General features: G+C 47.2%; 1 protein-coding gene across 5 annotated transcripts in view; it reads right to left on the bottom strand.

Annotated features, from left to right (window-relative positions):
* Window positions 1-14,870, bottom strand: part of LOC100558465 (glypican-5) — a 500,734-nt gene that overhangs the window by 362,479 nt on the left and 123,385 nt on the right. The gene's annotated exons all lie outside the window — the stretch shown is intronic.

A 14,870-nucleotide genomic window follows, 5' to 3' on the forward strand; every position in this document is an offset into this window, starting at 1 on the left:
AGAATGGAAGAAACTAGCTGATTCTGATATTTTTAAAAAATGGTGGTGGTTGCAGTTCAGTTGTTGCCTGATATTGACAACAGAATAAAGGGTCTTAAATATTATCGAAACACTAGATCCTATCTGATCTTGGCAAGCTAATCAGAATAAGTCCTGGTTAGTACTTGGAAGAGAGACTACAAACAAATACCAGATGCTGTAGGCTACATTTCAGCAAATACCAGATGCTGTAGGCAACACAGATGTGCACTGCAATGTCTGTCTAATATAAAACTGGGAATTTCTTAGCTCCGGCTACATTCTGTTCACAAACATGTTTTGGAGAAGGTAGAGTTAATTTGTTCTTGAATAGACTCATCCATCTTCTACTTGATACTCAAACTTTGAAATGAAGGAAGTGTGATGGAAGTTTAAGCAAAGAGGGATATTTTCCACCACTATTTTGGATATTTTTACAAACATGATCTCAAGAATAATATTTAGCAAGTGTGCTTCCACCCATATAAATCTTTTCAGTACAGAATATGGACCTCATCACACTGAGTTATGAAGCCAGGAGATAGCGGGGGGGGGGGGGGATTCACCATGCAGTGTGGCAAATCCGGTGGGCAGCAGTGGCTTCCTGTCATTCTTCTCTATGAGAACATGGGAATCCTCCTTTGTTCTCTGGGAAGTGTCCTAGGATTATGACAGGATGCTTCCTCTATGGAGCCCCACCAGAAATTTGCCTATGTCCTCTAATGGGATCCATTGGGCTACATCGAGGAAGTGTCCTGGAAGTGTCCCAAAATCCGTGTGATGAAGTGGTCTGACAGATACATTATGGTGAAATAACTTGGCAACCTAGACATCAAAAGCATATCTTGATATTTCCCCTCACAACTACTTTAAGAAAAGCAGAAGAAGAGAACAGAAAGTGGATAGAATGAATTAGAAGAGACATGACTACCTGATCCTTTACTGCATGATGAAACCTTTTCAGTTTTCAGTTGGCAAGGTGACAGTGCTATATGCTTGAGTAGAGTGGCCACACCACAAGTCAAGAAAATCAGAGGACACTGAGTTAAATCATGTGAAGCAGACTGGATATTGTTACAATTTTTCAAAAGAGCTCTAACTATTCCAACTCTCACAATCTGTACAAGATTGTAACAATTTATAGTACGGAATGGTTTTCTAATCCTAGGAAACCTGAGGGGGGAGGGAAATCAGATTTGTACAGAGGCCTGGCTTGCCAAGTTTCAGCTTGAGGCAGCTTTTTACAACTGAGCTGTAAAATTCAGAAAATGGGGTTTATAATGGAAAGACTGACACTGCGATAACTGTAATATCGTTAACAACACCACTCTGCTCCAATAAAACAGTTGGTATTTGCCAAGACATCTCTATTTAATTTTTTCAGTTGTAAGTAAAATCCAAAGAAATTTTATTTGATGGGAAAGAGGCAAGCCAGTCATTTAAAGGAAATAATATGAAATAAATTTCACCAAAGTATGAGTTATGCACACACACAAAGACCATCAATTCACACGCATATATGACACACCAATCAACTAGTTGTCTTATTCTTACTATATTTTATAAAAACAGAGAGTTTTTTTTTAATCTTAAAAAGATAATGATTTTTCTTCCTTGTTTTTTCTCTCCTTTGAAATGGTATAGTTCATGAAGCAAATAGGAGTAAATTCCCAATATGGAGAAGTTGAGAGTAATGTCACATATGTTGTTTTCTGTGTGTCATCAGAAGAAACAGTAAGGTTATAATTAAAGGAAACTGAACTGAAGTCACAACACATTTTGGTTAAGACTAATTTGCTATTAAGCATATGTACATACTTGAAATGCTTATGAGTCAGCATCCGCCATTTGGCTGGACTAAAACAAATGAGAACAGCCACTTCTTTACAATCTCTAATCCTAAAGGCATTTTGTTTTTCCATAGTTACAAGGCACCATGAAATAGTTTCAGACAAGCAAATTGCTGGAATGGTATTCCCAGTCTTCTAATTAGGAATAATGGCACTGTGTGCAGATGACTACATTCTAACACAAAGAAGAAATTCCATTCTGATTGTACAAAGGAGACAACTTACTCCATCTTGTTTGGAGCTTTATTAATGATATACACTCAATACACTTTCCCGGAACCTTTGATAAGCAACTTACTACTTGTCAGAAAAATAGAAGATGCCAGTTTTCATTAACACATTTTGGACATTTAAAATGAGAAGTGACCAACTGCATATTCATTTTAATTAGGTGTCCCTAAATTTATCTGAGGTCTTGATTAGACAAACTGTACCCATGCCCAACTAAAAAGGCTCAACATTTACCAAGTGGTAGTGTTCTCTCATGGAAAGTGTGGCATAATATTGGTTATAGATGTTATGAAAACTTTTCTTTAAATTCACCTTTTCCAACATCTTTGACAATCCATTATCGCTTAACAGAGTCCCCCACTGAAATCTTGGAATAATAAAATCACTTGCATTAAAGGAGCAATTCTTTGATCTCTTGGAGGATATCCCAGCAGCCACAGAATATAACAGATTTTAATTTCTTAAACCAGAGAGAGTCCATGCCCCTTTCCACATTCAAACATTTGTGATGCTTTCCTCCCTCAGCTCAGAAAAGAATTACAAATGGACAAAATGATCAAGTTGGATTTCCAGTTCACTCTGCTACAGTCCTAGCAGAAGCCCAATGTCACACTTTTACACTCTCCTCATTTTGAATGGGAGGAATTTCCACCAATTCTAATGTGGAAGCAAATAAATGAGAAAATCCAACTCCGTTCTTCCCTCTTCCCAGCCTGAAGGAGCCTAGCAGAACTCTGGCAAGGAACTGATATCTGACCACTCCAGTATCTAAGACAAATCATCGGTTCCAGTATTTAGTGCCTGCCTTAGCATAAAAAGGGTTGTTCCGTTAAATGTTATCGTGAGTATTACTGACTTATTCAACAAGAACGGTGTTGGTAGTTCATTATTATTATTGTTAGTCTTGGCTAAAATGTATTGAAACAACAAACTTGGATACAAATGTCCTCCTATCCAATGCACCAATATGCTAGTCTTCAAAGCAAATTACTTTCTTCACCACAAATAAAGTATGTGGATTGCATACAGTAGCAATTATTCTATAAAAATCACTCGGTATTGTTAACAGATGTCATGAAATCAAAGATAAAGCCCATCTTCAAATGTATAGTTTAACAACCTCATCAGAAAGGGCTGCATGCACCAATTTTTGCCCAGGGCACCCATTGAGCCTCCAGCTTCCATCAGATGATGCCGACACAGCTTTGTGGGTGAAGGAGTGTGGAGCCAGTTCAGGCTGCCACTAGGGCAACACAGGATGGCTCCCGTATTGCCATAGAATCCATGGGGGAAGCCACACACACCACATAGTCATGCTTCCCCCATCTGATTGCCCTCACCTGGATCTAGCTGATGCAAGGTGTGGGGTGCCAGATTTCCCACCCCCCTCTATGGAGTGACACAAGGTTTTATGTGACAAGGTTGTAAGTGAGAGATAAGTTAAAAGGGTACAAGGAAGGAGAGAGTTGTGAATTGCCAATAGCTTGGCTATAAAAGAAAAAGTGGGAAAAGTGGGAAACACAAATAAAATTAGAACAAACAAGCTAAGTACAAGAAGAGAAATAGGAGTCTTGGGAATAAAATAAGGAAAATTCTACTTGGAGAAATATTAGGTAAGTGAGAATACCATACACAAGAAATAGCAATTTGTTTTGTTCTTTCAGTTTATCTTTTGCAATTATTATCTGGCAAGGATGTTTTGCGACCCTGGAGAGGAATAGGTGTGGTAGTCTTCAGGACAGACCCCCCCAGCCTTAAGGTCCTGCTATTGAACGCCAGATCCGTCAATGGTAAGACAGCTGTTATCCAGGATTTGATCCTGGATGAGGGGGTGGATCTGGCATGCATCACTGAGAGGTGGTTGGATGAGCTGGGTGGGGTGAATCTCACCCAGCTGTGTCCACCAGGTTTCCGGGTGCATCAGGGTTGGGGGGCGGGGAGGAGGTGTTGCGGTGATCTTTCGGCAGTCCATCGCCCTGATCAGATGCGCCGTTCCGCAATCTTCGAGGTTTGAATGTGTCTTCCTGAAGGTGGGAGCCCGAGACAGTTTGGGGTTTCTGCTGGTGTACCATCCACCCCGCGACCCAGCAGTTTCCTTGTCCGAGCTAGCAGAAGTGGTCTCTAATGTGGCCTTGGTCTCCCAACAACTTATAGTTTTGGGGGACTTTAACATTCATGCCGAGACCACATTAACAGGTGCAGCTCAGGATTTCATGGTTGCCATGACGACCATGGGGCTGTCTCAAGTTATATCTGGGCCCACACATCAGGCGGGACACACGCTGGACCTTGTTTTCATTGTGGACGGAGGGACAGTCAGAGTGGAAGAGCAAAACATTCTTCCATTGTCATGGTCTGACCATCATCTGATCTGCTTAAGTTTCGCCGCGTCTTCTAACCTCCGCAGGGGTGGCGGACCCACTAAGATAGTCCGCCCCAGGAGGCTGATGGATCCGGATGGACTCTTGAGGTCTCTTGGGGATCTTCCTGCTCTGGAGACTGGCGATCCTGTCGATGTCCTCGCTGATCGCTATCACAGTGAACTGAAAAGGTCACTTGACACGATCGCTCCCGAACGTCCCCTCTCGCTTCGTAGAGTCACGTCGACTCCTTGGTTCACTGAGGAGCTGGCTGTGATGAAGCGTGCGAGGAGGGGACTAGAGTGCATCTGGAGGAAATCTCGAGATGTGTCTGACCAAGCACGGGCTAAAGCCGCCATTAAGGCTTACTCCGTAGCTCTGCGAGCAGCCAGGAAAGCTTTCACAACTGCCCGCATAGCGTCTGCGGCCAATAGGCCTTCGGAGTTGTTCTGAGTTGTTGGGGAGCTTCTGCGGCCTGCTGAGGCCCAGGAGCTCCCCGATGACTTGGCAACTCGGTGCAACGAGTTCGCGCACCATTTCGCAGGCAAAGTTGCTCAGATACGTCATGAGTTGGACTCCAGCTTAATTGTAGTTTCTGCGGAGGTAACCGAGGCACCTGTCGGTCCGATTTTGTGGGATTCTTTCTGGCTTGTTCTTCCTGATGACGTGGAGGGGATTCTTGGGTCTGTGAGGGCGACCACTTGCGCTCTGGATCCTTGTCCATCTTGGCTGGTTAAGCTGGCCAAAGATGGGTTGTTGGAGTGGTTCGTAGCCATAATAAATGCCTCTCTGGGTCAGGGGTCAGTTCCATCTTGTTTTAAGCAAGTGGTGGTAAAACCACTATTAAAAAAGACCTCGTTAGACCCATCTGTTTGTAACAACTACAGACCTATCTCCAACCTCCCATTTCTGGGCAAGGTTCTGGAGCGGGTGGTGGCCACGCAGCTCCAGGAGTTTCTCGATGACACTGATTTTCTGGACCGCTCGCAGTCTGGCTTCAGGCCTGGGCACAGCACCGAGACGGCTTTGGTCGCCTTGGTGGATGACCTCCGCAGGGAACTGGACAGGGGGAGTGTGACCCTGCTGGTTCTCTTGGACACCTCAGCGGCTTTCGATACCATCGACCATGGTATCCTTCTGGGGAGGCTCGCCGGGATGGGACTTGGTGGCACGGTTTTGCTGTGGCTCCGGTCCTTCCTGGAGGGTCGTTCCCAGATGGTGAAGCTGGGGGATACCTGCTCGGACCCCTGGCTTTTGACCTGTGGGGTCCCGCAAGGGTCTACCTTATCCCCCATGCTATTTAACATCTACATGAAACCGCTGGGAGAGGTCATCCGGAGTTTTGGAGGGCGTTGCCATCTCTACGCAAATGACACGCAAATCCACTACTCGTTTCCATCTAATTCCAAGGAAGCCCCTTGGATGCTGAACCAGTGCCTGGCCGCTGTGGCAGACTGGATGAGGAGGAACAAGCTGAGAATCAATCCTGACAAGACAGGAGGCCCTCCTGGTCAGTTGCTCGTCGGATCAGGGTATTGGGTGGCAACCTGTGCTGGATGGGGTTGCACTCTGTGATGACTCATGGGCCATGTAGTCCCGTTCCTAGTACTATTGTGGCAGATGAAGAGGAAAACTTGGGTTTCCCACCGTTTCAGCCAGAATTGGAGCCCTTGCACCTGCAAGATGTTTGCCCACAAGAAGTCAGCCAAACAAGCCTTGAGCAGAAATCTCCCCCGTTTTCTCGCCGGGATAATTATAATCGAGATAGAGGCGCTAGGGAGGCGAATCGCAGAAGCGCCAGAATTGCTGCCAGACAATTAGCTGATTAAGCCTGTTTCCCTTGGGAAATCTTAAGGAGTCATGCATCTGGACACAGTATGGGTTTCACTTCTTGTTCCCCAGGGAAAGTGTTCCTTGGCGGGAAAACAAGATCCTATATAGGTGTTTACCCGCAAGGAGATCCTTGCGGAGTCAATTTGTCAGCTTCGGGAGTGAGATCGTGTGTGGACTACGCTACTCCTGTTCCTTGTTTCCAGGACCTTGTTCTTGTTCCAACCCTGCCTTGTTCCCCGGACCTTGCCACGGACCTCGCCACAGACCCTGTTCTCGTCTCCTGCTTCTTGTTGCCTCGAATCAAGCCTTGTTTGCCAAGAATCTAGTTTGCTCTCCAGCCTTGTTGTCAAGCTCTATTGGACTAAAGGACCCTGTCATTTCCCCACACTTTGCTCGGCAGAGTGTGTGTTTCGGTTATTGGATTATAACTTTGGACTCTAATATCTCATATTGGACATTAATTTCCTGGACTATATTTGACCTTTCCTGAAAGGTGTACTTCTGAACTTTATTCTTCACCTGTTTTTATTGACTTTATATATTCCTTTAATAAAGATATTAGATAGATTCTGGTCTCTGCGCATGGTTATTGGTGCTCTGCAGCCTGGGTCTTGACACACTCCCCCTGAAATCACAGGTCCGCAGTTTGGGGGTCCTCCTGGATTCAGCGCTGACGCTTGAAGCGCAGGTGTCGGCGGTGGCCGGGAGGGCCTTTGCACAACTCAAACTTGTGCGCCAACTGCGACCATACCTCGTGAAGTCTGACTTGACCACGGTGGTCCATGCCTTAGTTACCTCTAGACTGGACTACTGTAATGCGCTCTACATGGGGCTTCCCTTGAAGACGGCCCGGAAATTACAATTGGTCCAACGCTCGGCTGCCAGATTAATAACGGGGGCAAGTTATAGGGAGAGATCTACTCCCTTATTTAAAGAGCTCCACTGGCTGCCATTCATCTTCTGGTCCCAATTCAAGGTGCAGACCATCACTTATAAAGCTCTAAACGGTTTGGGACCCACCTACCTTCGTGACCGTATCTCCCACTATAAACCTGCCCAATCTCTCCGATCATCTGGGGAGGCCCTCCTTACGCCAATTCCTATTTCCCAAGCCCGCCTTGTGGGTACTAGGGAGAGGGCCTTTTCTGTTGTGGCCCCTCGACTATGGAACTCACTGCCCATTGAGATCAGGCAAGCTCCCACTCTGTTAGCTTTTTAAAAAGATTTAAAAACATGGCTCTTCCGCTGTGCTTTTGGAGAGTAACTGTTTTTATTCTTCCTCTTGTTCCTCTCCAACATCTTTCCTCTAGACGGTTCCACCTTCGTATGTCCCTGCTCCCCGTGGTCTCCATTCCCTTATCTTTCTCACCCGAGTTTTAATCTTTGTATTCATGCGGCCGGCCCTGTTTTTACTGTTTTTGTGATTTGCGTTGTAGTGTATATTGTATATTATTATTTACTGTATCGCTTATTGCTCTATATTATGTTGTATTCATACTTGTTATATTGTTTTGCTCTGGGCATGGCCCCATATAAGCCGCCCCGAGTCCCCGCTGGGGAGATGGTGGCGGGGTATAAATAAAGTTATTATTATTATTATTATTATTATTATTATTATTATTATTAGTATTATTAGTATTAGTATTATTATTATGTTTTAATTTTATGGTTTTTAATGCACATGTTTATATTTTTATTCTATGTTTGTATATGCAGCATTGAATTGTTGCCTACTTGTAAGCAGCTCTGAGTTTCCCTCAGGGTGAGAAGGACGGGGTATAAATAAAGTAAGTAAATAAATAATAACCTGAGCATCCATTTAAATTATGCTTGTTCACATTATGTATATATATTCATACATTGTTGTAATTCCATCCCACCTCTTCTGCACTGAATGCAAAGTGAAGCACATAGAAAATCCAAGCAATCTCCTGTTGGGCAAAAGGAAAGCCAGCCCCAGCAGAAGCTTCAGGGTGTTATGGCATTCTCTCTGTCAATGGATTTACAAGATGAAATCAATGGGAACTTGGTTTTCTAGTTGGAACTAACAAGTGGATTTAGGATCTCACTAGAAAGCCCTGGAGCAGCGTCCCTCTTCACCAGACTTTTGGGAGGAAAGAGGGAGCAGTGGGTTGAATCTGTTGCCCCGTGCATAACTGCCTCTTAGCAACGCTTTCCCCATCACATGGGGAAAGTGTCACCCTTGCAGACAGGCCCCTAGCTGGCTTCCCATGTTGGGGTGGAAGCGTCCAGTGACGCTTTTACCCTGATTGAGGGCATGGCCTTACTCTGGAACACACATAATGTAATGTGACATCTGCCATCAGTCTCTGTCCCCCAGACAGGGTGAAAACGTTCTAGGACACCAAAATCACATCTTCTGACAAGGCTGTTAGACCTTGGTTTGATTCTGAATGGTCCCTCTTACATTCTTATATGACTTATGTTAATATTATTTTCTGAATGCTGTCTTATTTTCTTTGATTTACATTCTATGCTTTTTGCATTCACTCAAATGTGAAGTTTTGTAATATATCAGAGGTCCAAATAGATCAAAACATATCTGAATTTCAGATAATTTTTAATGTTTGTGATGAACCATGGGCCTTGTAGTCCTGCTCAGGACATTGTAATCCCTGATGAAGATGAAAACTTGGGTTTTTTACCTTCCCAGTCTGAACTGGATTCCTCTCAGCCAGATCCTTCCCAGGCAGATCTGGAAACCTTGCACCTGCAAGAAAGTTGTGCCCCAGAAGTATGTCAAACAACCCCAGAGCCTACTTCTCCCGTGTTCTTGCGCCGGGAGTTTTGTAAACAACAGAGAAGTTTGGATTCAGCTTCGCGCAGGAGTGCGAGGATAGCAGCTAAGAATGTTGCCAATTAACATTGGTTCTCGTGAGAATCTTTAAGGAGTTTAACATCTGGTCTCAGAGTTTAGCTTTCGTTTCTGATTCCCAGAGAACCGCTTTGGTGAGAAAGTTGGACTCTATATAGGTGTTTTGCCCGCGTAGCAACTTCGCGGAGTCAATTCGTCAGCCTACGGAGCGAGTTGTGTCTGGACAGCGCGCTCCGATTCAAGCCTCGCTCCAGCTCAAGCCTTGCCTTGCTATCCAGCCTTCGCCTTGCTTCCCAGCCTTTGTTTACCTACGGACTTTGCCTTGTTTCCCAGGACTAATCCTTGCCTTGTTTCACGGATTTTACCAAGTTATTCCACGGACCTTGTTCTTGTTCTTAGTTACCTTGTTCCACGTTCAAGCCTTGTTTCAAGTATCAAGTTATTTCCTAGCCACGCTCAAGTTTTATGGACTAAGGACCTTGTCATCTCCCCTCACTTTGCTTGGCAAAGTGAGTGTTTCGGTTATTGGATTACAACTTTGGACCTTAATATTTCTTATTGGACATTGCTTTTTTGGACTAATTCTGACCTTTCCTGAAGGGTCTAATTCTGGACTATTTTCTATACTTGTTTTATTAACTTTATATATTCCTTCAATAAAGATATTAGTTAGATTCTGGCCTCTGTGTATGGTTATTGGTGCCTCTGCCGCCTGGGTCGTGACAGTTTGACTCCGCCGCCCATAAGCACCAACTAACCGAGGCCAGGATGTCTACCGGAGCCGCGCCGGCTGGACAGCCGCTCAGTTACACCATCAGCAAGGACGAAGTGGACCGCATCCGTGACAGACTCAACGCGCAGGATGGAGAAATAAAAGGGTTGAGGGAGCGCGGAGTTCGCCTCCCGGCCATGGCGTTGCCTACCAAGTTTTCTGGAGAAGCTGCTAAGGTTCATGTTTTCCGCCGCCAATGTCAAGCTTATCTAGAGGCCCGTGATGCCGAGTTTCCCCAAGAAGACATCAAGGTGGCGTGGGTCTACAGTCTTCTAGACGGACCAGCGGCTAGCTGGGCGACGGCCCTGTTTGATCAAGCCTCCCCCCACCTAAGTTCAGCACAACGCTTCTTGGATCACCTTAAGGAGACCTGGGGAATCGAGGACAATTTGGAGGCAGCCGGTCACAAACTCCGGCGCCTCCTTCAAGGAGACAGACCCATGTCTCAGTACATAGCCGAGTTCCGCGTGCTGGCCCACAACACCGGCTGGAACGATGTAGCCCTCAGAGGACAATTTCGGGAGGGTCTCAACATTGAAATGCTGGAAGAAATCTCCAAGGTGGATCCTCCCCAGACCCTCGAGGCACTCATTGATCAATGTTTACGGGCTGAAGTCATGATTGCCAACAGGAAACAATGGGTTCGAGGCCAGGGCGGTAGAGCCGGGGCAAAACCCCCCGCTCCCGCCAGTGTTCAGCCACGTCCGGTGTGGAGACCCCCGCCGCCAACCCCATACCCCAGAGGAGGCGAGGAGGTGCCGATGCAGTTGGGCAATGTGCGTCCCAGACTAGATGCCGCCGAGAAGGCCCGTCGTCAACGCTTGAACCTCTGCTGGTACTGCGGGAACGGGGGCCACTTCGCCAGAGAGTGCCCAGCCAAAGGGAAGCCTGCCGCCCGTCTTGCGGCGGCGTCCTCCACGGAGTCGAAGGCGTCTGAGCCGACTGGCACACAGCCGGCGGGGGAAGCCAACGACCGGGTGTAGAGAGGCTCGCCAACCCGGTCAAAAAATCCATCCAAGAGCCGCCAACCGGGGTCCTGTTCCTTCTCGTGGTCACATTATGGTCAGCAAAAAGGGGACCCGTCATGATCCACGCCATGATAGACTCTGGAGCTACCAACAATTTCATCGATAGAGAGTATGCCGACTCTCTGGGATTACAATATCATGATTTCAAGAATGCCCGTGTGGTGCAAGCCATAGACGGCCGTCCCCTCAAGACGGGCCCCGTAAGCCAGTGGTCGGAACCCACCAGGATGTGGATAAGGGAACATATGGAAGAGATTTCCTTCTTTGTTACCGAGGTTCCCCATTTCCCTGTGATTTTGGGAATTCCATGGCTGACACTCCACGACCCTAACATCTCCTGGTCCAACAGAGAACTGCAGTTTGCTTCACCGTACTGCCAAAACCATTGCCTCGTAGCCAAGGTATGCCATGCCACAGACTCCGAGCCCATCATCACCTTGCCAAAGAAGTACTCCGAGTATTGGGATGTATTCAATGAGAAAGAAGCCGAAAAATTACCCCCACATAGACCTTATGACTGTGCCATTGACTTGGTGGAGGGGGCCCCGATCCCGCGAGGGCATCTCTACTCCCTGACTGAACCAGAGCAAGAAGCTCTCAGGGAATTCTTAGAGACAAACCTTCGCAAGGGGTTCATCAGACCCTCTCAATCCCCAGCCGCCTCCCCAGTGATGTTTGTGAAGAAGAAGTCAGGGGAATTACGCTTGGTGGTGGACTACAGAGCATTGAACAATATCACCAAGCGGAACAGCTATCCCCTGCCCTTAATCTCGGATCTACTGGACCGACTTCGAGGAGCCAAGGTCTACACCAAGCTGGATCTTCGGGGGGCTTATAATCTAGTTCGCATCAGAGAAGGGGACGAGTGGAAGACCGCCTTCCAGACTAAATTCGGATTATTCGAGTCCCGAGTTATGAATTTCGGTTTATGCGGAGCTCCCGCAACGTTCCAGCATTTTGTCAACGATATTTTTCAGGACTATCTAGACAGATTCTTGATAATCTACCTGGACGATTTTTTGGTGTTTTCCAGATCACAATCAGAACATGAGAACCACGTCAAAATGGTGTTGCAACGACTGCGGGATCATGGACTTTATGCCAAGCTAGAAAAATGCGCTTTTGATCTACAAGAGGTAGATTTCCTTGGCTACCGCATCTCGCCTCTAGGGCTTTCCATGGATCCAGCCAAAGTTTCAGCAGTATTGGAATGGCGGGCGCCAACTAACAAGAAAGAGGTGCAGCGTTTCTTGGGGTTCGCGAACTACTACCGCAAGTTCATTCCAGATTTTGCCCGCTGGTCCGACCCCATCACTAGCTGCATCCGTGGAAAGCAGCCTTTCCGCTGGACTGATCAAGCAGAGAAAGGGTTCCAGCAACTGAAGAAACTATTCACCTCCCAGCCAATTCTACAGCACCCAAATCCTGGAACCCCTTTTGTGGTGCAAGCGGACGCCTCTGATGTGGCAATTGGGGCTGTACTCTTACAACCGGTGGGAGATCACCTCCACCCCTGTGCCTTTTATTCTCGTCAACTAACCACACCAGAGAGGAATTACACCATTTGGGAAAAAGAACTACTGGCCATAAAGGCAGCCTTTGAAACTTGGAGACATTGGCTAGAAGGGGCCAAATTCCCCATTGAAGTCCACACTGATCATCGTAATCTAGAACATCTAAGAACTGCCCGCAAACTAAATCAGAGGCAGCAACGTTGGGCTTTATTCTTTGAACGTTTCAACTTCCAGATCCATTATGTGACCCCAGCTCAAACCAAGCAAGCAGACGCCCTGTCACGTAAACCGGAATACGCTGCAGGACGCAAGGAGACCTTTGAATCCCAACTGCTACAACCTGAGAACTTTGCCACGCTCACAGTGGGGAACACCAAATCCAGTCCCATTGGTTCAACTTCCCCTACTCCAGGACCCATCTGTGCTCAAGAAATCAGGGCTAGTCAGCAAGCAGATGCCTGGGCGCAGGACCAACTTCGCCAAGGTCTGCATTTTCCCTTTTCGCTTAAAGATGGGCTGCTCTGCTATAGAAATCATGTTTATATCCCACCCGGACCGGGCAGGGAAAAAGCGCTTCGTCTGTGTCATGACTGCAAACCAGCAGGACACTTCGGACTATTTAAAACCATGCATTTGATCCTAAGAGATTTTTGGTGGCCCAAGATCCGCAAGGATGTGGAAAAATATGTCAACACCTGCCCAGTATGCCAGCGCTCCAAGATACGAAGGGAGAAGCCCTCAGGGCTTTTGCACCCCCTTCCTACCCCATCTCGCCCATGGGAAATAATTTCCGCGGATTTCATCACTGACCTACCACCTTCCTGTGGATTCACCACGATCTTAGTGGTGGTGGACCTATTCACCAAGTTAGCCCATTTCATTCCCTGCGAAGGCCTCCCCACGGCCAAAGAAACTGCGGATCTATTTCTTCAGCATGTTTTCAGACTACATGGATTGCCCAAGAGTTTAGTCACGGACCGTGGATCTCAATTCACCTCTCGTTTTTGGAAGGCACTACAAAAACTACTGGGCATAGACTCTCGCTTATCTTCAGCTCATCATCCCCAAACAGATGGGCAAACGGAGCGCACCAATGCCACTTTGGAGCAGTATCTTCGCTGTTATGTAAACTACCAACAGGACAATTGGGCTTCTCTGTTACCACTGTCTGAGTTTGCCTACAATAATGGAGTTCAAGCTTCTACAAAAGAAACGCCGTTCTTTGCAAACTACGGTTTCCATCCACGTTTCTTTCCCCCTGTCATTGAAACTTCAGAAGTTCCCGCAGCAGAGGATTGGCTGCAGGAACTCACAGCGGTGCAACAACTTTTGCTCCAGCAACTGGACCAAGCCAAGGAGGACTATAAACGCCACGCTGACAAACACCGCCAGCCGGGCCCCGAAATCAAGGTAGGAGATCGGGTTTTCCTGTCCACTCGCTTTCTGCCCTCCCACCGCCCATGCCGGAAGTTAGATGCCCGCTTCATTGGCCCCTATCCAGTGGTGGCGCAATTAAACCCCGTGACTTTCAAACTCCAACTTCCGCGTTCAATGCGCATTCACCCAGTGTTTCACCGTTCCCTGCTCCTTCCGGCGGATGGTGTGCGTCCTGATACAGACCAACCGGCCCCCCCTCCTGTTTTGATGAATGGGGAGGAGGAGTTCGAGGTTGAGGACATTTTGGATTCTCGCTTTCATCGCCGCCGCCTACAATATCTCATTGACTGGGTGGGTTTTGGGCCTGAGGAACGCTCTTGGGAAGACGCCTCCACAGTCCATGCTCCTGATCTAACCCGTCGCTTCCATCTGACCTATCCCTCCAAACCGCGACCTCGCGCCTCGGGGAGAGGACCCCAGTTTGGGAGGGGCCCTGAGGAGGGGGATAGTGTGATGAACCATGGGCCTTGTAGTCCTGCTCAGGACATTGTAATCCCTGATGAAGATGAAAACTTGGGTTTTTTACCTTCCCAGTCTGAACTGGATTCCTCTCAGCCAGATCCTTCCCAGGCAGATCTGGAAACCTTGCACCTGCAAGAAAGTTGTGCCCCAGAAGTATGTCAAACAACCCCAGAGCCTACTTCTCCCGTGTTCTTGCGCCGGGAGTTTTGTAAACAACAGAGAAGTTTGGATTCAGCTTCGCGCAGGAGTGCGAGGATAGCAGCTAAGAATGTTGCCAATTAACATTGGTTCTCGTGAGAATCTTTAAGGAGTTTAACATCTGGTCTCAGAGTTTAGCTTTCGTTTCTGATTCCCAGAGAACCGCTTTGGTGAGAAAGTTGGACTCTATATAGGTGTTTTGCCCGCGTAGCAACTTCGCGGAGTCAATTCGTCAGCCTACGGAGCGAGTTGTGTCTGGACAGCGCGCTCCGATTCAAGCCTCGCTTCAGCTCAAGCCTTGCCTTGCTATCCAGCCTTCGCCTTGCTTCCC

Source organism: Anolis carolinensis, chromosome 3, assembly GCF_035594765.1.
Source record: "Anolis carolinensis isolate JA03-04 chromosome 3, rAnoCar3.1.pri, whole genome shotgun sequence".
In the NCBI taxonomy this organism is placed as follows: domain Eukaryota; kingdom Metazoa; phylum Chordata; class Lepidosauria; order Squamata; family Dactyloidae; genus Anolis; species Anolis carolinensis.